This window comes from Oxyura jamaicensis, chromosome 21, assembly GCF_011077185.1.
Source record: "Oxyura jamaicensis isolate SHBP4307 breed ruddy duck chromosome 21, BPBGC_Ojam_1.0, whole genome shotgun sequence".
Classification (NCBI taxonomy): domain Eukaryota; kingdom Metazoa; phylum Chordata; class Aves; order Anseriformes; family Anatidae; genus Oxyura; species Oxyura jamaicensis.
Genome location: NC_048913.1, coordinates 3,350,425 through 3,375,087, shown reverse-complemented (window position 1 = coordinate 3,375,087; position 24,663 = coordinate 3,350,425). Strand labels below are relative to the sequence as shown.

The 24,663-nt window shown below is 44.3% G+C and overlaps 1 long non-coding RNA gene across 2 annotated transcripts in view; it reads left to right on the top strand.

Annotated features, from left to right (window-relative positions):
* Positions 1-692: 692 nt before the first annotated feature.
* LOC118177298 overlaps positions 693-24,663 on the top strand; it is a 39,404-nt gene continuing 15,433 nt past the window's right edge. Inside the window, exon 1 of one of the 2 annotated variants that reach the window (XR_004755747.1) lies at positions 693-763. This is a non-coding gene — a long non-coding RNA (uncharacterized LOC118177298). Of the gene's footprint in view, positions 764-7,944; positions 8,189-24,663 lie in introns of those variants that run through there. The other variant, XR_004755748.1, reaches the window with a different exon arrangement.

The following is a 24,663-nucleotide window of genomic DNA, read 5'->3' as shown; positions in this document are numbered from 1 at the left end:
GGTTTGATCCTGGGGTGTTAGAGAAGTTAACAACATATTTTCAGCTCTTTCATGATATCAGGTTAGGTTTTTGAAAGTCCTGAACTCCTACACTCTGTAAATTTGGCCAATTGGCTTGCATCGTAACTTCACCACCGAAACATGTACTGTTTCCAATGTGAGATGCTGAGATATCTGTACATCCACTGAAAGGACCCGAGTGCCCTATGTTGCTGCATTGTAAAATGAATTGCTTATGTTGACTTCACCTATGAGCTCGCAAAATAAATCCAAAGCAACTGATAAAGCAGTCTGGGAGATCACAATACCTCTCCACTGCAAACACAGTAATGGAAAGGGCCACACTGGAGTTCAACATGCAGGTGATGACTCCTAAAACAGATGCATAATTTCTCCAGAAGCTGTCAGGTCTGGCAATTCTTTGAACTCATTCACTTAAATCTGCAGTATTTCCTGATAACAGATCCGTACCCCATCAGTCTGCAGATGTTTTTTATAAGAGCCTCTAAAGATGCTTCCATTTTCCATTAAATTCTGCTGCCTACAGGTGAGGAAATGAGGAACAGACCCAAAAGAAGGCCGAGCTAGGTGGTGTCTTGCTGGGTTGCAAACCTGAGGCTTGTAATCCTCACCACCAGGTGTCAGCAACTATTAATAATGCTAAAGCTGGAGGGGCTGGCCCTTGGTAGGGTGCTTAGCACCCAGACCATCTCCTACCTGCACAACCAGAAAGCCCAAGGTCTTGCAAAGTCCATGGAGAACAGTGAGTTTTAAATGGGTCTTCAGGTGCTATTCTCTTGTCTGGTATGGAGCACTACCTTTCTCTTTCTGACCCCAAAATTGCACCCTTAGGGATGGCTTTGGCCATAGGAGCGCTGTTTGCTTAAAAAAAAATCACCCATCTGTTGTTTCTTTTCAAAAGGAAGCATATTTTTAAATGGCTATAATAAAATAAGGTAGTTCTTGGTCTTCTTCCTGTCCTCCATAAGCCTCTGAAGGATTTTGTTGAGCACATGCAGGGAAGAAGGGAGAAGTTGGCCTTTGCCAACCAGTTCACCCGTGAACATGCTGAAGTGCTAAGCTAACATACTGGGGTCATTTATCTTAGTAAAAAGAATGAAGCCTCCTATTTTAGCTTTCGTAGCTGCTTGGCCCCTCTCATTTATAAGAAGTGCTGATTCTTTGCTACTTGTAATTAACTCATTTTCTCTCTTCAACTTTCTCATGTGAACTTTTTGGAAAGTAACAGAAAAGTTGTGTGGTTGAGTTCAAGTCTGTGTTTGAATAAGAACTCTCATGCTTTTTTTTTTTTTTTTTTTTTTTTTTTTTTAATAACCACAATTTTTTTTTTTTTTTTTTTTTTTTTTTTTTTCCTGATTCCCCCTACTTTTGTGATAGAATATGCTCCAAAACGTTTTAGTGCTATGGATATCGCTGTTCTGAGAAGCAGGAAGCCAATAACTGCAAATCACTCTGTGTTATTGGCTGTGCTTTGACCTGGAGAGCAGATCTGTGAGCTGCTATTGAAAAGCAGTGGAGAAGAGGCAGGCTCCAAGCCCAGCTCCCTCCCCTTGGCCTTGTGTTAACGACACGGGGATGGGTGGGCCAGCAGAGAGTGCAATCATCATCAGAAATGGTCTGTTCTTTGCTAAGAGGTTCTGCTCCAAGCATGAAATCACTTAAAGCTCAGGGGTATTTATGTCTAGGATTATTTTCAGGTTTGTGTCTGCTGTAGTTTTTAATTTAGTTTTTTTTTTTTTTTTTTAATATTGCTTCTCTGTGTTCATTATTGTAAAAGCTCCACTGGCAACCGTGGTCCCTCTTGCAGTTCTTTTATCTTCAGCAGATAAATATAAATATGTGAGAGGCTGATACAGCAGCAGTTTTGCAGTATTTCAGGGTTTTGGGAAGGAGAGGGAGAGCAGCCTGTGTAAAACACGTTTTATGGTCAGGGTGTTAGGAACTAAATATTGGTACTGTTCCCACCAAAATGCAACAGGTGACAACCTGTGTCCCTTGACATACCAAACCTAGCTTCATGCTTTCTGCCTGTCCTTTGTCATCTTACCAAAAAAAAACCCACAAAACTCTTATTGGGCTGTGTCTTCCTAGAAGGCACCTGGCCTTGATTCTTAAGATTTCCCATGGGGGAATTCTGATATCCTTAGGTAAGCTGCTCCTGTGCTTTAATTTCTCTTGTGATAACTGCTGCAATGCTTTTACGCCTGCAGACCACCCTCAGATTAAAGCAAGATGAAGAACAATCTGTTTCCTGGTGTCTTTTGTGTGCCATCCCTCTGGTCTGGGCAATGGGAGCTACCACTGGGCAAATATTTACTTTACAAATTGGGTTAAACAGGATGGAGAGACCGAAGTATTTTGTGCTCTAATTGGAGTAAATTATCAGATTATGCAAGTAAACCTGTGTGGGAGAGGTGACTTTATCTGTTTGCCTTATCTTAATGCACGCTCAAAAATAGGAAGGCAATGATAAGGATGGCTCATGAAGGGAGGGAAAAGGCTGAAGGGGCAGAAGTCAGAGGGCAAAGGGATGAAAGTGAAGCCATTTACAAGTGAATGTCCCAAACCTCAAGGATTTAACTCTGTGCTCTGCTGGTGGTGGTAGAGGGGGCTCAGAGCTGCATATTTCAGGGTAGGTGGAGCTGAATGCTTGAGGTCACCTACCCCTGAGGGGTATGAGGCTCTGTGCTCCAAAATAGTTAAAATTATCTTCAAATCAAGTTCTTTTTTAAGGGTATTTCATGTCTGGCAAGTTAATTGACGTGGTCTAATAATTCTGAAAATACAAGCCTGGGTTTCCTTTCCTGTAATAGCATCAAAGGCAACAGAAAATGTGTTACCTTTCCTGTGCTGTTCTCTTTGGTGATGTTATCTGCTCCAAAGATACTTTTATTTCACTGGATATTAATGAGTCTTGAGAGGAAATGCAAAAATAGGAGCTGGCGGAGAGACGTGTGAGCTGATTGCAGGAGCTGCATTATTTGATCGGCTAGTACGGCGTGCATCCTTTCTGCTTTGCTGGTAAAGGACAAGTATTTTGGGCAAATGCAGAGTGTGGCTAGGTAGTAAAATTAGAACGAAGCTGTTCTTGTTATTCTCTTTAGATAAAGGTCTGTGATTCCTGCAGCAGCTGCGTGGTCTTTATGCTTACGTGGGGCCAGTTTGGGGGGATTTGGATGGGATGAGGGTCTCTGCCTATGTCCTGCTGGATGTGTCCCTTGCTGAGTGCTGATGGAGAGAAGGGATGGAGCTGAAGGCGAAATATTTTTAAGCCATAGGTTCCCTCTTCATGTATTTTTCACACCAGACAGGTGTTTACCAGATGTGCGCTGTTTCCCTTCCTCGCTCCTCTCCCCATCAAATTTTGGGGAATGTTTTAGCAGCTAATTACTATTTTTTTTCCCCGATTCACGTGGAATATCACATTGCTTTTGGAGTAAACTGGCATGGAGCTGCAGCTGTATTTACCTTTGCTGACTGCTTACGGTAATCCTTCACCTAGCTGTAGGTGGAACTGGGCTAAACATGGGGCTGCTGCTTCGCAGAGCTCCAAGGGCTGCATCGTTGGCAGCCTAGAAATGTCTTTGGCACGTCGTGATGGCAAGCAGGCTCTGTGGGTTTCAGATGTCTCTGGTGAGACAGTCTGAGCTGTAATGCACACACAACTGCCAGCCTCAATGAGCGCTTTTGTCACAAAATCTAGTGTGCAGCTGAAGAGAGAACAAGAAGTAGCAGTCTGTTGAAATGGAGGTGGCTACGAAAGGTGCCAACCTCTTTAGGGAAGACCAAACTGCTGGATGCATCTTTCCAGCCAGATGTCTGTGCTTCCCTTTGTTCTGCTCCAGTACAAGCCTTGGTGGCTCTGTCTTCCCCTCTCCTCCTTTTTTTCCTTTTCCTTTTGCAGCCGCAGCATGCTCTGCTGCAAAAGAGAATCATCTCAGCAAGAGAAATCAAACGTTTCTCCTGCTACAAGGCTGGCTCTCTCCCTGAAGCTGTTAAGCTCTGGCTTGCAGTGTTAACTTGCAGTGTTGGGATAAGAAACAAAGGACTCCTCCACCTGGGCTGCAGCCAAGGCAGTCCCTCCTCTTACTGGTGCCACACCTGCCCCCTGGCACTGGTCGGTGCCTTCTGTGTGTCCCAGTGACTCCCAGTACTGGCCAGTTCTCCGGGGACCTGCTGCCTTTCAGCTGGCCATTTGGTCCCCTTGGCTTCTTTTCTGCAGGCTGAAAATACACAATTAACTTGGGTGCTGCTTCCACACTGTGTTTGTGCCCTACTGAGAGATACAGGTACTACTTCAGGGCACTTCTACAGGAAAAAATAAATAAACAAAATCTGTCTCCGAAATAACTCCCATTAAACTTTGAACTAGAAATAGATATGGCTGGGTGGAGCCCAATGAGCTCTTCCCCCTCATAGGAGCTTTTGAATATTTGAGGATCATAAAAGAAGTGGACTCCTTGAACACAGAAGTTATGTTGTAACCAATGCTTTCATATCATCACCATCCGCAGGTTAATCCTCCTCTCCCAACGCACACCTCCTCCTGCAAGCTGTTCGTTTATACCGGTTGCCTCTTTGCTAATAAGCTTTGAAAAGCAAGTTCGTTAGTGTGCTGGCTGCCAGGCTGTGCTTTAATGAGCCTTTCTCAATGCCTCCTATCTTATCTTGAGCATGATAAGTACAAAACGTTCCTGTGACATTGCTATAAATCACATTTTATTGATGCATCTCAATACGGACTGGCTGCTGCAGTTTGGTGGTGTCTGTTTGCCTTGGAAGCGGCAGTGCTGTACAAATACAGCTCCGTGAGGCTCTCTGGTGACACGGGGAGAGATTTTTCTTGAGGTACTCAGGAGGCTTTAGCATGCACTTGGAGGAGGAGGACGTTGCCAGCTGCCTTCCACATCAATCGTTTCTTGAAGCATGCAAGGTTATTGTTAATTCCGGGCATTAATTTTGTGTGAAGTGAGGACTTCCTCCCCTCATCCTGGACTAAGCAAAAACTCCTGGGCTGCCTACAACAGGTAGGCCGGTGATTCAGCCTGCCCGTGGCTAAGTGAGGCATTTCTGCTCTGCTTTGCTGGCACGTGAAAGCATTTACAATGAAGGCAGAAACCAAGGAAGTTCACATAATGAATAAACTATGCTGCACAAAGCCAGAGGTTAATGTGAACTCTGCTCAGCGTGAGGAACCTACAGGCATAGGCAACCCGTGCTGGGGCTGTTTGTTCCCCTTGGGGTCTCTCCAGCAGCCCTGGGACTGCTGGGGCTCACGGCGGAGCATCCTCCCAGGGCTGTGCCTCCCACCCTGCTGTGGGCAGGGAGGTGGAAACTGCCTGCAGAAAAACCTGATTTAGCTGCTTTTTCCAGAGTAAATATTCTTTTTCTGCCAGTGTTCAGGGACAAGAGGGCTAAGCTCTAATTAATCCTGTAAGCAAGATTTGAAATACCTCTGTGTCTTCTGCATCTGCAAAGGACAAACACTTTGTGCTTCCTACATCCCCACCCAGGATGGGGAAACAAGCCATGGCTTTGAACCCCTGGTGATGGATGATGCCCAGCAATAGTTCCCCATTGCTGTGGGCAGCATCTGCTGGAGAAACAGCTATGTGCGTGCCACCGAGGTGTCCCAAGCTGGGCGTGAGTGGGTTTGCTTTCAGCAGCATCAGTCCCGGCTGTTCTGGAGGTTTTTTGTTTCAGTGCTTTCAGCTGATGCACGGTGTTATTCACAGTGCTGTTTGTCTACCTGAAAAACAGGCCAGCCGGTCTTTCAGCCCTTCCCCAGCAGGGTTTTTATTTCCAGTTGATGCAAATTTTTAATGGCTGTCAGGAAGTTGAATTTGGGGAAGTTTATTGTTTTAGGATTTAAACAGTAAATCGCCGCAGTGTTCAGCATAGCTGTGAACATTTGCCTGTGCTTGCAGGTGAGAGTGTCTTTGAAGTCACGCTTGAACACTAACATAAAAAAAAAGGTATAAAAACTGCCTATAGGTTCACATTTTGATGCTTCTGCTGTGTTTGAGATGGAAAATATTTTTTAAAACTTTTCTGTTTTCTTTGTGCCTTGGTCAAATACAGATTCTGCATGGTAGTTATCTGTAACTGTGGTGCCAAGTGGCTTGAAAACAATACTACTAATACCTTTGTGAGCCTCATGGAGTCTTCTGAGGCATTTGAGAGTTGCATGATGCCTCCTGTTGCTTCCAGTGTTTGCTGGAAAAGGTAAGCCCGTGCCTGGGTTCAGAAGCCAGCCCTTCCACCACCCCTGCAAACGATGCAGCTGCAAGTTGCATCATCTGCAGCACATCCAATATCCATGTGTCTCTAACAATCCTTTTTCCAGAGCTGCTTCCACCTGGAAAGTTCCACATTTATTTTTTTCATCCATGTTCTTGCTTTTTTTTTTTTTTTTTTGCTTTTGGTGCAGGTAAACAAGGAAACGCATCGGTCTGTTATAACCGCGCGCACGGCTGTTTGTACACCGCAGACAGGTGTTTGCTCAACTGTGTTGTGCAATAAATGATGTGCGTGACAATAGGCTACAGAAACGGTGCTCTGAGTTGAGTGTTGACAATTTGTTTTAAGAGAACGTTTCCCTCTTCTCTGAAATATGTCTGGCTATGCTGTATCTGCCTATTTCCTGCTCACGGATGAGGACAGACCCTGCAGCTTACTGAATGAGGCACGTTTGGAACAGAAAGCAAGATGGGAACAAACCAGGGAATTTTGTTTTTCTGCTTCCTGACCAGCCCAGAGTCTGATTTTTTTCTGGTCCAACAACATGTAATCAACAGAGACAGCAACTTTAAATATCTGCTTCAATGGAGCTGTAATTGTGCAGGTGCTCAGCAGAGCTAATTCTGCAGCTTGCAGGGTAGAAGAGGGAAGCTGCTACCCTCTCCTAAGGAAAAACCATGAAACCTGGGTATAACAATATGTAACTGGGTACAACGTGGTGCCTTATGCAAGGACAGAGGAATTTGCAGTGGGGCATTGCCAGGTTTATGGTTTACTGTGTCTGCGTGTGCTTCCTCCTGCAGGAGAGGCGCAGCTTCTGTACTGGGCTTTGTTGTGAGAACTGATGTCTATTAACCCAAGGAAATGCTGTCGACTCATGGCCTGGAACCTCAGCAGCCACAGAGCATTTTGAAGAACACGCATCCCACAGAGGTGTTTGCATGTGTGTCCTCTTGCAAATCCAATCTGTAAACGTCCTACAATTCAGGGCACCAGGCCTACTCCCAGTTCTCCCACTGGTTTGATATATAACTTCTGGCAGAGCTGAGGTGACTTGTTTCTTTGTGTCTTGCCCCAGATTTTTGCATATTTATTCCCTGACTTAAGGTAGACCCTCCTAGATTGTCCTGATAACGTGCCCGGCACGGTGGGGCCTGGATCTCAGGAGGCCCTCTGGAGAGGTAAAGCCGTACAAATAGCAACTCGAATCAACGATACTGCTAACTGCTGCTGTTTGAGCAGTTCTGAGTGGATTCAATGGTATTAGCTACACATCAGTAAAATTATTTTTGAGGGGAAAAAAAAAAAAGTGAATTGGGAAATCATAATCTGCAGTTCTTGAAGGAAACGGCCTCTCAATCCTGTGTTTCTCTTTATTTTCCCAGAAAAGTTCACCAGCTTTGCCCTAACCTTGTCGCCCCCCTTTACCCCCCACGATGGGGTAGTCCAGGGGATGGCGTGTGTCGCTGATCCCCACCTCCCCCGAAAATTAGGAGCTCTTGTTCCTGCTAAATAAATAAATAAAGCCTGAGCGAGCAGACAGAATGTACGAAACCCTGTTTTACCTCCCCGAGCTGAAGTTAAAAATTATTCAATGTAAAATTCCTGGCCTGTGAAACAGAGGCTCCGTACTGTACCAGGCAAAGATTTTCACCAGCATTCTCTTGCTTAGCCAAGGCGGAGATAACAGGCACTGCAAAGCACTGGGAATAAATCTGCTCCTCCGAGAGTCCGCCGGGGTGTTCATCTCTCACCTTGTTTTTCCTTTGCTTAATAAGGTACTGTGTGAGCTTAGAGTTGAGATTTGACTTGCCTTTTTTTTTTTTCCTTAATGTGACCCAGGCTGAATGAAGTTTGATGTTTTGAGGGATTGCTTTTTTTTTTTTTTTTTTTTCATTTAAATGACAAGAACAACAGGAGAGAGCAAGTAAGTGGTAGACTTTATCAAGTTTTCTCAAGGGGTTGTTATAATTGTGGTTTGCAGTCTTCTGAGGGAGTTCTGAAAGTGGGTTAGGAACAAAAGGGTAAAAATTACTGAACTTTCAGGCACTGGGGTCGACCGAAATGACGCTGAATGGCAGCAGTGCCTCCGGTCCAAGGTGACTTCTGGAGGCTGTGATTAGTAGCGGGGTGATTCTTGTTGCTGACCTTTGTGTGTTAAAAGATCCAGCCGCAAGTTACTTCCTAGCGTTCTGATCACTTCTGAAAATGCTCAGACACGGTCGCTTGAGAAACAGGAGAGAAATTGCCAGTGCGATAAAAAAGGTTATTTGCTTTTATTTTTTTTATACATGGGGATCTGCAGTGATTGCCTGTAGCCACATCTGGGCTATTTACTTGGTGAGGTGAACTTCCAGTGCTGGCTTATTGGTGCAGTCATCGGCCACCCTCTGAAACCTGCCTCCTTGCCAGGGGATCCGGGACCTGTTGTACCTGTGCTCGCAGCAAAGTGGGGACGTTTCCACTGCTGGGCAGTTCTGGTGCAAAGAGATACGCAGAGAATCTTTCGGCAAAGTACCTCTAATATTGAACCTGTGTGTGATGAATGCTCAGCAAAGAACAAGGCTGCATGGAGGGGTGCTGTTTCTAGACGAATAGTAAAATGCATGCAAAGGTTAAGCTGTAGGAGTATTTCCAGCCTGCTGTCTGAAAACTAAGTAACTAGGTACACTTCTCATATTTTTTGGAAGCTTTCATATGTCTATGAATGTCTGATATCCATAGGGGAAGGAAATTATTTTTTATAGAAAGAAAATCCTAGCAAAACTAGATGCTGTGAGTTGCAAATTCAGATTAATACTATAGCAGAGTGCAGGAGGCAAATGTGTGATTGGGCTTCAAATGAGACTACTGAAAGGAACATAGCAAGAATAATTTGCAGCCTCTGCTGACATGGTGCCAAGCATTCAGGGCGACTTGAAAAAACAAAGGAAGCCCTAAGGTCACCTCCAGGCGGCCTGGAGAATGCTGCAGGAGCAGCTGCCACCTATTTCAGCGCGGAATCTTCAGGCAACCAAGTGTCTGTCCCCTCCCTTTTGGGATCTGTGCACACTTGTAAAAAATTGTATGGACTTTTCTGAGACTTACTGAATAGGCTGATAGCACCCTTCTTATTGTGGTGCCTTTTACTTAACGCTGGCAGGGAAGCTTCCTTTTGTTCCATGACAGGGCACAGTGGAAGCAAATCACAGCATCAACAGGGCCAGGGTTTCTGATTTTTTTTCCATTTGCTTATTGCTAGTGATTGCAGGCATTTATTCTGAAAAAGACACGTAAACAATGTGCAGGACTTGCAGGATTTTCTTCATTTTCATTCTTTCCAAATGCTCCTGTCCTTCTGGCTCTGTGCTGCTTCTTCCTAATTCCTAGCATCATTGGTAGGCAGGCTGTGCAACAAGCTGCCCTCGAGCACCGTGACCTTTTTTCTCAGTGCCACGGCCTTCAGCTGAACTGGGCTGGCAGTGATGGAAGTCACACATCAGGGGTGTGCTGTGACACCGGGCACCTTTGGATGTCTGGGGCCAGAGCCAGGTGCAGGACATAAAGCTTCAATTTGGCCTAATGAGGTTTTCACCTCTGAGATAAAATCACCACCTAGGATTCTCGGCTATATGTAAATGTGTGTATATGTTTATGGATGTGTATGTATAGCAGTCTAGGCTATATGTAATTGAAATTTCCTAAAAGCACATAGAGGACAAGAGGAAATATCTTATCAGCTTCCCTGGAATTTGGATCAGGATTTTGATGAATATCTGCTGTCTCTTTTCTAAGGAAAAAAAAATGCTTTTTTGATATTTTTTCTTCTTTTTGGCTCAAGAAAAGAGGTTAAGTTTTATGATTTATAGAGTAGAGACAGGTAAAATGAGAACACATTTCAAAAGAATGGCAAAATATTTTCTTGGGAGAAACCACACTTCAGTAGCTTTCTGACCTTGTTGAGCAGCTGCTGGGGGGGGCGGGGGGGCGCACAGGGGGCTCCTTTCCTTCCCGTTGGACTGGCACGGGACTGAATTCAGGCAGTTAAACACAACCTGAAACAGTGCTGATAATATTAAGTGTCATTCCCTGTGCTGGAATCTCAGTGCTATAAACCCACAAGACACATCTGTTTCCTGTTGCTGGGAGGCAGAATTTGGGATACTTGAGTATAAACTGCCTTTTGGCAGCGTGTGCCTTGTGAGCTGTGTGTCTCCAGGTCTGCCAGCACAGGCAGGAATTTATTGCTCCTCTCTGCGTTCAGGTGAGCATGCTGCCTTGTCCACAGGGATCCTTGCTGCGATATGATCTACATCATAATATTGCATATTCTGCAAAGGCACTATGAGTCTTGGTGGTTTTGGAAATGCCTGTGTGGCTCAGAATGAAATCTGTGCTATGCTATCTTATACTGCCTCGTACCTGCATATAACAAGAGGATTTGGTATACTGACTGAACAATAACAGCAGAATTAATGCATGCTGGTAGGGACTGGAACCACAGCACTGCCTCCTGCATCAACGCTCATACAGAAATAGAAAGTCTTGTTATTCATGTTCCAATGATACCCAACCTGAGCGTAACGCTGCCTCAGCCTCACTTAGCACCCACGGAGCTCACTGGCAGTCTTTCCACTGACTTTGGGCTCCGATCTGGGTGCTCGATGGATACCTAAAAGCAACCAAAAGTAGGGCTTGAGGAACAAGAAGCTCACATGGAGCACAAAGCACTGCTGAGCCTTTGCAGGGTTGACACTTTTTGCCAGAATTCAGGAAGGGAGATCAGCTTTCCTGAGGGTTAATCCTACTGGGGAAGCAAAAGGGTATGTCGAAGGGATCCAGAAGAGTGTAATGTCAATACCTAAAGCTGTGCCTAAGCTTTAAGGTAACAAACATGGTTCTGGGCCCACGAAGGCTAGCATCAGGGACCACAGCTAAAGCAGCCAACCTGGAGTTGGGGACAGGATCTCCTGATCCTTAGCTGTAAGCTGGAGCAGTCTGTAGGTCAGAAGAGGCTCTTGATACGGCTACTGCCAGCTTTTACTGACAAGGCAAGGAGCAGTGGGACAGACTTGGCGTGCTACAAAACATCCTGACCCGTCCTCCTTTTGTTGCAGTGGCAGGGTATGCAGACACATCCCTGCCACTCGTCCTGCAGGGGTTAAAGAAACTAGAGGAGGAAGCCGCCTTAAAAACCTCCTCTGCTGTCTGTCAGGCATTCCTCCACCCTAGCTGATAATTCACTGGTGTCTTTGCAGTTTCCAGTGGGCAGCCAATAGCCGGGGTGTGCGTGTGTGCTGTGAGTCAGCAGCCTCCGTGCAAAACCTGACCCTGGCCTCCTGCACTGCCCCTGCCCTGCTGCTTTCCCTGCTTGCAACCTGGAGAGTTTCCCCAACTGGACCTAAAGCAGGTGGAACAGTTGTAACTTCGCTTCTCGGCCGATGCAAATCCATGTGCAAAGCCCCTCTGCTTTTAATTTCTTGTAACAGCTACCCATTAAAGCTGCCACCAGCAGTCTCTGCCTTCTGAAGGAAAATGTTCCTATGATGGGATTGTATTTTTGTTCCTTATTTTGGGAAACACCACCCAGCAGGTAGAAACGAGGCTTTGGAACAGAGGAACCACGCTTGGAAAGACCGTGTGATAATTTTAAGCTGATACTGATCTCTATCCAGGTAACACACCTGTGACAGATGCTCTGTGAAAAGAGAGGGGAATACACGTTATGAAAGGTAACACTCCGAAACTCTCCATCAGATTAACCTAACCATTAGAAAAAAAATAATAAAAAATCAGAATGAAAGTGGATGCCCAGAAAGAAAAGCATTAGAAGTTCCACTGTGGAGCACTTTTATCCACTTGGAAGTGCCAATTTTGTAAAGTACTGTGACAGCATACAAAATGACTCTGGTCTGCGCCTTAGTAATTAAAAGCAAATAGTCTTTGGTTTTATAAGCTCAAAGTAATACAGTAAGGAGTGAGATATAAGGGCGTTTTTGCTTCTTAGATGTGGTTTAGATATAATAGGATGGTGTTTGCTCTGAGGAATAAAATCCACATCCTTCCCTATCTATGAGCACCTGTCTGCCAGCATATTATGTTTTTTCTTTTTCCAAAATCTCATCAGCCTTTTAAAGGAATTTTGAATTCGAAACACTGACAAATAAGTTCATCTTTTCATGCTCCATTCTTGAAAGATAAGGACGCTGTAAAAGGACAAGAATGATAAAAGCTGTAATATGAAGGGCCTGGAGCACGTATAGGGACTTCCCATTAATGTAAGACCTGGAATGCAGAAAAATATAAACAGCATGCATGTTGCAAGCTTTCTGTTTCACAAACGAGTGTGATATTATGAAACTAAGTATGTATATAGTTTTTTGTTTGTTTGTTTGTTTTCCTCTGGAATTAAGTTTGCATGCACTGCCAGTTAGGCCTAACTTCCTTTTCCCATGAATTGGTGGTGCCAGAGGTTTTAAGTTCTCAGTTCTGGACCTATTGATCTGACCTTCGAGCAACCTGCCTATGTGATAGCTCCTTACAGTAAATTCTTCCTAGTTTTCGAGTCATGTGGATTGAGGGGTGCTCTGATTTCTATTGAGGGACGATCAGAGTTAGACGTGGGACTGTGGGAATCGCTGATCTCAGTCTCTGATGATTCATGGCAGGGGTGTGCAATTCGGAGTGTTAGCTCACCTGAATTCTTCTTCCTGGTGGCACAAACCTGTCTGAGGTTACTGCATCGAGGTGGCTCTTGCATCATCCTGGTGGGACTCACCCTCCTGACAGATTGCAGTGACTCGCGTGAACTCTGCAGTGTTTGCATTTAGGGAGCTGCACAAATAAATGATCTTGAGGCATCTTTTCCCCACCTTGGTGCCTGTTTTTAGGTTTGGACCTAGCAGCAGGACTGGGTTATGCAAGGACTTCATGTAATTGCTCCTTCTCTGCCTTTGGGATTGCTTTTTGGTGCAGCTTTCAGTGGAAGGAGCGAAACCACATTAAGGAAAATACATCCTAGGTCTGTTACAACATCTGATGGTGTTGAAAAGCCCCCAGACAACTGCTTTGTCTCTTGTCAGACTGTTCTGAACTAGGTGTGTTTGTTAGTTAAAACAAAACAAACAAACAAAACAAACTGAAGTTCAACTAAAAAAAGGTAGTAGAAGCACTTTGATTCCGTGCAACCCATGATAATAATAGGGATGATCTCTTTGTGCTTTCTCATCAGCATACAGAGAAAGCAGGTTTAGCTCAAGCCTATGAGTACAGCGTATAATTTTTTGTTTATAGCTGAAATGGGAAAATGTGCATTTTCCTTTTTGTTGTTGTTGCTGCTAGCTGCTCTACTGGGGAGAGGTGTTCTGCACGCCTTGTGGAGACAACCTGATGAGGAAGGCTTCTTCACAGCTAATCTGTAAAGAAAGCACAGTGCTTAACCTTCTGGCCCTGCCCAGGCTGGGATGTTAGTTAATACTGATTCACTACTTAACGTAAAGTGCTGTCGAATGTGCAAATGAGCAACATGAACAGAGTTCAGAAATGATGATAATGAAGTCCTTCAGATGAAACCTTTTGATTTTGCTACCATTTTAATTCCCCGGATTTCTGTAAATGTTCTAACTCATTAGGTGCATGTTTGATTTTTTCCAGGCAATTGTTTTGCTTTGAATGTATGTGCTAATGACCTTAGTGGGTTAGGCTTTCAGAGGAGTTAATCGTGTGAGACTTACTCATTGGCCACCTACTTCAGCTCTTGTAGCTCTTTTTGTACAAGGGATGCTGTAATCAGCCTCAGGTTGAAGGCTTGGATCAATTAGCTAGGAAAGCTATATGCAGTATAAAGGCGAAAGCACAGGAGAGGCTGAAGTGTGTCTTTCCAATCTTTGTCACACTGTGCTTCGCTGCTGGAGCTGAGGCTGAAGCCACCCTTACAAAACATGCAAGGAAAGTTTAGCAGAATGGGAATTGTCGTATGACAAGCCACATACTTGGAAAAGACGGGAAATATTTTTTGCGGTCATTGTGTGAATGCCCCTGCGATGTCCTTTTTCTAAATGTTTTGTCCTAGAGTCTTCAAATACTAAAGATGTGCTCTTTCTGTGCTTACTGAATCTGATCTCCAGCCACTTCTGTTTAAAAAAAAATAAATCTCTCTTCCCTCTCTGGCCTCTCCAGATCTGCTAATTCATCACTGCTCTGATCAGTAATGCCAGGAAATTCAACATCCAGTTTTCCACCTAGCTACAGGTTTGCTGGGATGTCTTCATCATGTTAGCATTACTTCTGCTGTCCTTAATAAAACACATCTGCTCTCTTCTTCAGGTATCTTAGCTGAGCTCTGTGAAAGGGCTCTGCTCCGTGTCCAGAGTGGCTCTGCCTCCTGCTTCAGGCACGTCCCTGAGTCTGCGAACAGATTGTGTGTTTATCGTGTGCTATTCCTCAGCTTCTCCTTGACAGGCACGGCCATCTTGTCAAAAGGCTGGTGAAAATTGTAGTATCAAAGTTTGAAATCCCACATATAGCATGTAAAGGGCCAAAACTTTGGCAATACTGATTCAGGAAGGGCAGTGAAACGTTTGAATGCAAACATCGTATCAAGCAGTGAAAGGTGTCCAGTACAGATGGGAAATAAGAGGATGGGTAAATCATTCTCTAGTGATTCGTGTATCCCTTTTCTGCTTGGGCTTCAGCTTTCATAAGGCTGTTTTTTGAATCATTAGTGAAATAGTTCACAGAGCCCAGGTGAGATGTCAGCTGCTTTAGCTTCAGCTGAGAAAAGTTCCTGGAATTATCCAGACTGACTCTGGATGCAAGCCTAACGCTTGGTCCTTGTTATTATTTATCCAGTACAGCAAGCTGTAAACAATTAGGATAGTAAATGCTTTCAGTGGAGACGTGGCCAGTGGATATCATCGGTAATTGTAGGACAAACGCTTCAAAAGGGGTGAAACAGCAAAGTGAGGGGTTAATGTGCTGTAGGTCAATTTTTTTCCAGTTCAACCCAAACTGCCAGTGGATCCGGTTCCAAAGCTTGGTTAAGTTCCTGCACAACCCCCGATTAAACAGGAAAAACCTGTGAACTGTTGGCTTTGAATCCTGGACTAGGGACAGGGTGCACTTGAGTAACATGCATGCTTCAGTGTTTCATTTAAATTTGTAAAGCCTCAGAGGAAAGGGAAAAAAAATCTAGGTCTTTCTATAAGAGGGGGGGAAAAAGATCTAATCTGTTTACACCCTGCATTCCTTGCGTTCCTTTGATAGTCTGCTACTATAAAAGCCCTCAGTCCCACCTACAGCATGAGCTTAATGGAGCTGCAGCAAAGCTAAATCTCTCTGAAGGCAGACATGACATAATGTACCTGGAGGTCCTGGCTTATTTGGACCCCAGAGCATCTGAGCTGGGTGTAGTTAGTGCTCTGAACAGATCCTGGCTTTCCTTTGGAGGAGGAGATGTGCTTGCACCCACCTTATTTCAAAAAGGCTCCTTTTCCTGGTAACAACTGAAGTGTCCTGGGATGGGAATGCCCTTTTTGGAATATGAAACACTTTTTTTTCCCTCCTCCCCTGTGTTTGAACGTGATGACTCAGACTTGGTGCAAATCCAAGGCAAATAGAAGGTGCAGGCGCCTACAGTCAGTTAACTCCTGAGCTGCTGGGAATGGAGATCATGAAGCAGACCCAAACTGCTTCCCGTGGCGTGGGCTTCAGTGGGCTCCAGCGGGCTCCAGCCTTCTCCTCCCATCCCCCTTCAGGACACGGTGCTCTGGGCATTTCCCTGGTCGTGATGCTGAAGGTGTAGGTGGGAGCTGAAGATTTTTTTGGTTACTAAATCACTCCCTTTGCTGCAATTTGTTGCAGCAGTGGGGTTAACAGCACCTGGCTTACCGAGGTTTACTTTCCCATGTGCAGGCACAGAGTGGGGCCAGGTGCTTGGTTACTTTTGCTCTCGTAGTGCCGTTGTGTAGGGCCATCGGAATCCACCAGCAGTATGCCAACTGGAGAGGGGTCAGGACCTGTAAAGCATGAGCATGGAGCGATTTGCTGGATCAGGAAGCCATGGAGTCCTTGGGGTGAAGGGTCTGGCTGAGGGGGGTGCTTGGCATACTTTGGTGCAGTTTGGGTATCAACATTTGAATTTCCCCAGCTGCAGTGGATGCTGGAGCACCGGTCCCAGAGGTGGATTAACTTCTTCCCTTCTTGGATACAAGGGCATTAACAGCAAAAGGCTTTTCTTCAGGAGGGAAAGAGAACCCTAAAACCTTAGTATCAATGCCATAAATGTAGAGTTAAATGTCTCCAGGGGGTATATCATGGCCCTAGCTTTCAGGTTCTGCAATATTTAACTCCTTGCTTTAAAAGTCATTTATTCCATTTGGTCAGTCTTGAACTCACAGGGCAAAGAGATTAACTTTTACCTTCAATGAAAGCACAGGAATTTAATGTGTCTTAGTTATCTTCCTGTGAACATATTTCTCTAGCTTTGCTTTGAGAAGTCATTGAAGAAATCGGTGACTCTAATGATGAGCATTGGAAATAAGGGCACGCTTTGCATGACTAAACAGTAATATCCTGTCAGGTGTCCCTGAAACAAAGACAGTGAGTGGAAAAAATGCCAACAGATTATCAACAGCTTCCATCAGAACTAATCTAGGCTCAGTGATCAGCGTTTCATAACCAAAATGGGATTTGAATAGTAAAGCCTTGACTGGAATCACAGCTTCCTGCCTTGATTTACTGTCGTTTTGATTTTTATTTGCAAATGAAGGTGTAAACAGCAATATTTGTTTAAATATTTAAATATTTCTGGAAAATAGCCTGAACATAGTGGCACAAATCCTCAAAGCGTTCCAAACAAACAAAACCAACACAATTTGAATTCTCTGTGGCTCAATCTTCTTACATCAGTTACAAATCACGCATCTTTCTTCCTGTTACCTTTTCATTTTCCTTTCCTCCTATCTCCCTTAAAACTAAAGATACTATTCAGCCTTGCGTGGTCTGGCATAGCCACACTTGCTCTTTTTGTGCAAATCCTCACCAAAATCCAGCTGGGCCCCAGTGTTGTTTGCAGCCCTACCAGAGCAGGGGAGGACCACTGACTGGTTGCCTGTTGCAAGAGTTTTGTCTTCTGCTTCAGAAAGAAACTGAGCAAATCATTTTGAGCTATTACTGCAAGCAGAAGAATCAATCCCTGTTCCTATCTTGCTCTCCAGAATCTGGGAAGTTCTGGAGGGCTGTGCAGCTTTCCACGACAGCGGGTGCAGAAGCGATTTGCTTTCGGAAGCTCTTCAGCAAGCTCTGGGAGCGGGTCGGTCCTATAAAAGGAGCATTTTAAGAAGTCCTTTGCACACCATTAGCTCAGGAAGCACTTAGGAAGCACCTCATCTCTGGGGCCAAGTCTTGCACACACGGCCGCTGAGCGGAGGAGTTGCCCCAGAGGTGCAGGTGGGATGCTTCGGGCCAGGACCACCGCTGGCTTCCTGCGGCCTGGTGGGTGCTGAGGGAGAACACACTGCCTGGCGGTGGGGCAGCATGATAAGCTGCGTGTTAATGAGTTACAGAGGCACTCAGGGTGATGCAACCGGCCCTGCACGACTCTGCTTTGCTTCAGAAAATCTGGTTTTGGGTAGCTCTGAATAAGGGAATGCTCCCCAGAGCTCTTCATGTGCTCAGACCTCTCAAACTCATTGCGTGTTTTTGGGGGACTTCCTGTTTATTTATTTATTTTTTTTTGCTAAGGATCTACATTTTTTTGTAGGTGATTCACAATATTGTCACCTGATACTTCCTCCTGTGGCTGAGGGCACGCAGTTAACTGCCCACCCCTCCCACCATTTTAATTAGCCCTGTGCCTTTTCCACCCTGGGAGGACTTAATGCCCCAACAGAGCACAGGAGCAGCAAATTATGGCAGTGTCAAGGCTGACGGGGCCCCTTTCTGGTGGCAGCATCCCCATTGGATATAGTCATCTGTAAAAAGAGAAATAGAGAAAGAAAATCAAGCACCATACAAAGGTAAAAGCAAAGTGTACGTTCTTGAGGCAGGTAAAAGCATTTACTTCCAGTATGAATGTTTAGAAGGACTTCTCTACCAGGCTAGCTCTGCACAGAGAATTAGATAATGTACAAAACAAAACCCCAGCCCTTAAATACAGCCTAATTTTTTTACAGCATTCTTTTTCGTTTCATCATTTGCATCCCTTGGCTTCCATTTGTCATTTGTTTTGCTGCTTCTGTTTCCCCCAAGGTACCTCATCTCTGAGGAATGAGATGTTTTGAGCCAATGCCTGGAGGCCCCGTGTTAATTTGTTTTATGGCCCTTTTCTCTTCCCTCCTATTTTCTGCAAGCAGAAATTCCTTTTTCATCTAGAGTAGCCATTTGAATCAGCAAGTTGAAAACATCACCATCAATCAAGGTCATGTTCCAGTCTAATTTTCAAGTGTCCAGGTGATTTAGAAACTAGATTTCTATTTGTAGAAGTGATCAAAGCCCGTATGCCAAATTTGAAGGCATTTCAGTGTTTACATCCATTTATTTGAAGGAGACCTCAGTTCCTAAACATGTGCCATAATGATTTTATGCCTTAGGGCAGCCATCCTCAAAGGTATGTAGCTTTCTAGCATCTACTGAAATCATAGATGCTATAAGAAAAGAATTTAGGTGTTCCAAGGTACATTTTTCAATATTATGGTCTTAATTCAGAGACCGAGACTTTTTTTAATCCTAAAATCTACAGCTAAAAGAAAAGCATTAGTGCAGACAGAAAGTCTGCATATCTTTCCCTGCTTTCAGTTCTCCTCCGCTCCTTCTCCCCCAGCTTTCCTTGTTTTGGAAGGAGTCAGATCTTGGGGTGCATGGAGAAATACCATCTCCTAAGCTTTTATTTCAGGCATTAACTTGTATGGGATTGTCTTTTCTGCTTGGAGCATGTGGACTCTGACAATCCAAGTCAACATCTGACCTCCAATCCTTCCAGAAACATGTATATGAAATTGTCTTCTGCCATTCCTAGCCGACAAGGACAGCTCTATCGATCTGATGTAGTGAGCCTCCTGGAAGAGTTTCCTGCACAGCTTCCTTATGGCTTGTTGAGAGATGTTTTCTGCCTTCCAGTTACAGATTTAATTAAGGGACAAGTTCATCTTGGTACAAATGGCTCAGCTGAATGATTTTCTTACAGTACACAGCACCAATTTTGGCTATAGTGAAACACGGGAACAAATCGAAGTCAATTGCTATTGCAACACGCTGATTTCTTATGCTGAAGCAAACATCTCTTCCCCTCGCTAGTGGGAGCGTAATGAAGGTCCAAATGAGGCTAGCATATTCAAAGTAATTCAAGGCCACTGGAGAAGCAGCTGTTCCAAAATTATAGTAAGTTAAATGATGTGGATTCCAATGACTTCACACCATCTGACCTCGGACCGCTGTGATAAGGAAAGTCTTAAATAATACTAAAACAGGCTTACGTACTTGGTGATGGCAGCTGCACTGAAGGCAGGAGAGGGAGCTCTGTTGGAACACCATTTTATATATTATGTGCGGATATCTTTCTGCAGCTTTTATCTGATAAGTGTAGTAGGATATTTAGTCATGTGCTTGCTTCCTCTTCTCCACAAATGTTAGTGCCAGGTGGGAATCCAGATGCAGGAGAATGGCTGCTACATGCCAATCTTCGTCGTCTTTAACAGAAGCCCTGTCTCTTATACTCAAAGACAAACAACTTTCTCATCTCGTGTTATATTCCTTCTGCCTGTCCTTCTCAGAAGGCTCAAATCAGCTCTGCCGTGGGGCAGATGGAAGTCCCAGCCTGCATTTCTTTTTAACAAACTTAGTTGTTAACAAACTGTTTACTGGGCTGCTTCTCCAGAGCAAAAGAAACAGCATCACCTATAGGCAGACGTCAGCTGAATAGGGTTAGGGCCACCATAGGGAACATGCCAAGCTGCTGACCTGGCTGTGTTGGCTACAGTCGCATCAAGTTTGAATATTTGATCCATTAAAAAAAGATAGCGAATTCAACCGCAGTGAGCCGTGATCAGTCATGCCTCAAATGATTAATAGAATAAAGTACTCTCCTGCAGCTCTGAACTGCAGATTAGCTCATCTGTCACTCGAAGCTTCATTTTGTTTTTGTCAATAAGCTTTGGGTTAGAAGGAGGGGGTTTTGAACCTCGCAAAACCCTTCTATCTGGTATAAATAAGTCTTTAGCCCTTCCAGCAGAATGCAAATAAAGGGAAGAATAAATTATTTTAAGGACTAATTTTCATTTTTCTTAAGCACTTACAAAAAACAAAAGTGGTGTAACATTATTGGGATAGCAGATTTCTTTAAAGAAGCATACACCAGCTTTTTCAACAGATACACAATTTTAAGAATAAAGAACACAAGAACACATTTTGTGTTCTGCACTGAAACTGTTATGGGGATTGTTTTACTCTTTTAGTGAAAACTATATTAGCAATTCTTTAAAAAGACAGAGCAGAATGAGTAATGTTTTATTGATCCTTTTTCCTTTTGTTTCTTCTAAGATGACAAAGAATCAGGTGAGGCGGTGAAAGAGAAAACTATGTATTCCATGCTGTTTTAATAATCTTTCAGCATGACCCTTAAGGAAGGGATTGCTTTACAAATAAAACATAATAATCCCAGTGCATTACAAATGACACAGCCAGAGAAAGATGCAGTCCCCTTGGCGACCCCATTTACAGCTTCTGTTGCGGTGGGAATTCTGCATGCTGCACAACGTTGAATCGCATTTGGGTTTTTTCATGGCATGATGCTGTAAGCAGCAAAAGAATTGTGGGGTAGTAAGTGGCATGATGAGTGATAGCTCTTGGCAAATTCATTCAACAGCAGCATTATTTCTCGTTTATACGTTGCCATCAGCTAACATAGCAAAATACAGCAAGCAAAATGAGCATTACAAATGATAGATTCTTTTCCTGAAAGGGTCAAGTCCACTGCTGCAATAAGCTCTTGCAAGCAGTGAGGGAAAATGATCAGAAAGCCATGGATTTGGTGTCAAAAAGAATAGAAGGACCTTGAGAGGCCACCTAGTCCCTTCCTCTATCCTGGATGGGATGAACTCAAATCACCACCCCAGCAGACTGTTGATGCCATTAACACCTTTCGCTGTCAGGCATTTTGCAAGATCCTTTATGACCAGTGGAGTCGAGGCATTTCCAGGGCAGGTGAGACGTGAGGAATGCACAAAGGAGTACTTGTACATCATCTGCAAGGCCACTCCAGGTGTTGTGGAGGCCACTGGTCCTGACGAATTACAGGGAAAACAAAAATAAAATCTTAAGACCAACACCTGGGGTTTTGTTCACGTTGACGCTGGATTTTCCTGTAGGATTTTTCCTATATCCTACTACTGTTTTTAAAGATGCACAATGATTAATTATGAGAAAGCCAGTTTAAAAGTTCCTTTGGCTTTGTCAAACAGCTTGTCAAAGCTAGCAAGAGCTTAATAATGCACTAGTCACATTTTCCATTTGATAGTTGGTAATTAACAATTATCAAGGCCAAGACATCTCAGATTAAGCAATGAAGAGGCCATAAGGAGAGATCTAGTTTCAGTTATTAACACTTTAGCTAATTTGCTCACAAGTGAAAAAGCACTGCTCCAAATAGAAGGGGGCATAGCAGCTGGGGCCACCCCGTGCTGCTCACCTACAGCAGTGGTGCACGTCTCCATCTCCAAAGGCCTGTCTCTGCTTTGTGATATGCTAACGTTTCTCGATGGTGAGTCGAAGACAGGGTTCCACCACAATTCCCCTACAGAGTCCTGTGCAGCAAAGGGCGGGATCTTGCACCTGGCTTTGCCCTATCTTGGGGCTAATTAGGGTTCTCCAAATTTGTTCACAGTGTTAAGCAAATCAATGAGTAAAAACACCATCATCCAAGGCTTAAATGCAAGCAAAAGAATACATTTATCCCAGGTTTTTGAGTTTCAAGAAATTTTAAGTAGTGGTAGAGGAACATCACCTATGGATTTTTTTCTTCCCTTAAATCTTTCTGTGCCTTCAAAATGTGGCAACTTTCATTCTAGACTGCTCTTTATCTCTGAGTCCAATTAAGATATCCTGCTGTCTGCAGTGCAAGGATCTCTGAGGAAGTGTAACTAGGTATATCAGCAGAAAAATCAGAATCTTTCCTTTGGGTTTAGCCTACTTATGCAAACGTGCATCTGCTGAGATTTTACACAGACGTGTTGCTCAGTGGGCGGTTGCCTGTTTCCACCAAAGCAAACTACTTTGGGTTACGCTAAATCTGAAAGTTGTCCATCAGCACCCGTGCCAGGGAAGGCTTATCTCCGAACCCGTGGGCTGGAGGTGACTTCACGTCAATTCTGCGCTAAATCCCAAATGCCTGATTAGCAGGCACTTCAGGGTGGGGCTTTCCCCTGTATTTAGGTGTCACGTAGCATAAGAGCATCTGGATCTGTAGTCTGGAGATCCTTGAATACTGGTTGGCTCTACGTTTATATATATATACACCCATATATATAGGAAAATAAACAACTAATAAGAAATCTTGACCACAATCCCTGGTTATATTTAATTTTTATGGTTAAGTTTCATTGGATCTACTTGCTGTGCTGATGTATTCATATCAGTTCTTAAGATACGAAGACACATGTTCACATTTAGCCAGCAAATGCCAGGGCCCAGAGCATTAAGGCTAAGTGCCCCATGTTTGTAATGCTTGGTCTGCTTTGACACTGGCCTTGTGCCAGAGCAGATGTGAAGTATGGTGACCAAAGTACGGTGACCTAAGACAAAGAGGCGTTCATAGTAATCTCCAGTATTGTTTGGAAGAACTTTTTGTCACCTGCTGTGTCCAAATTGCAATGGCTAAGATTGTTATCCTTAATCGGTGCTGCGCTTTTCCACATCTGCTTGAGATAGGTGCTCAGCATGGGATGGAAGAGAGGGAGGCGGGTGGGTAATGCTAGCAGGAGGTGTTCTGTGTAAGCCAGGCTGCCAAAAAAAAAAAAAAAAAAAAAAAGGTAAAGAGTTGCTTGTGTGATCCTGAAAATGCTGGAGAAAAAATGTAGCATGGAAAGTCGTGGGGACATTGGAAACTAAGTTATTTTCCTACACCTATGCGCCATCAGGTCAATGAGGGCTATGCCAGTGCATCCAGGTTTAAAACTGGAAGTAGTTATGCTGGAAATCATAAAATAGGTGGGGAACACAGCCTGATTTTGTCTACCTGGGTGGCAAAAAGTCGTTTTTGCTCATACTCTCCATTCTTTTTATTGCAATACTTTTCATTGTAATGCTCCACTACCCTTTGAATGCAAGTAGCTGTCTCTTGGCGCTCAGCTTTAAAATCTCCGCCTTCGCTTCGCTCAGGAACTCCTGCCGTTAACGAACAGTTTTCGGCTAGCAGTAAGGTGGGAGGAGGAACAGCACAGGCACGGAGCTAAGCGAGGCCACGCCAAGTTTCTCTAGGTACGGCCGCGTTTGGCAGTGACTCACCCAGGGAGCTTCCTGGCCGCCAACACCCTTCCTGCTCGCTGTAGGGGTGACTCAGTGCGCCCAGCAGCGCGGCTGGGAACGGCGCTCCCGTGCCCTTTCCATAGGGGTACCTCGGAGGGTGCCAAGAGGGAAAAAAAGGCATGTTCTAACTGGCTGCTTCCCTGTGCACGAGGCAGCTTTTACATAGAGGTTGCTTTGTTCGAGGTTGGAAAGGAAAGCAGGAAGTTCAGAGTTAAGGGCTGCACTTGATCTATAGGTCCTAAATACCTGCTGGATGGCACCAAAACATTACCATTCCCACTAGGTTAGTGAAAATCCCTCCTATTAGCGCAGCATCGGTTGTCTTGTGCAATTAGCTAGGCGATCCTGACCGGCCAAGAGAAGGGATGGGAAGTTTTTTTTCCCCCTCTCACTTCCCACAGGCTCAGTGGCGCGGGGTCTGTCTGGACTTGCAGAGGGCAAACCTCACCTCAGCCACTTCAGGTCTGTCTGTCTGACAGATACGGTGTAATTTAAGGGCAGGAGCACCTGACCTTTCGTCCAGAGGAGTCGTTTCCTGCAGGAAAAATAGTAGTTTTAAGGCAAGCCCTTTTCACCCCGACTAAACCTGAATGAAGTTTTAAGAACATAACGGTTGGATGCTATGGGTGTCACCAAGATAAAGAAGAAACATAGGAAATGAACAAAATACTTTTTTCTAGATTTTTTTTTTCTAGAAGTACATCAGTGTTGTTGTTTTTTTTTTTTTTAATTTTATTTTTTAGAACTGGACTGAAAAGTCCCCCAGACTACTGGCCCCACATTCTTGGCTTCAGGAAATCAAATGAAGCATTTTTAGAAATCACTGGCCTTAACCGTTGTGTTTTAAACAAAAAATATCAGGACACAAACCTTCTTTCCTTCAATTATCTGCCAATAGCCTTTCTC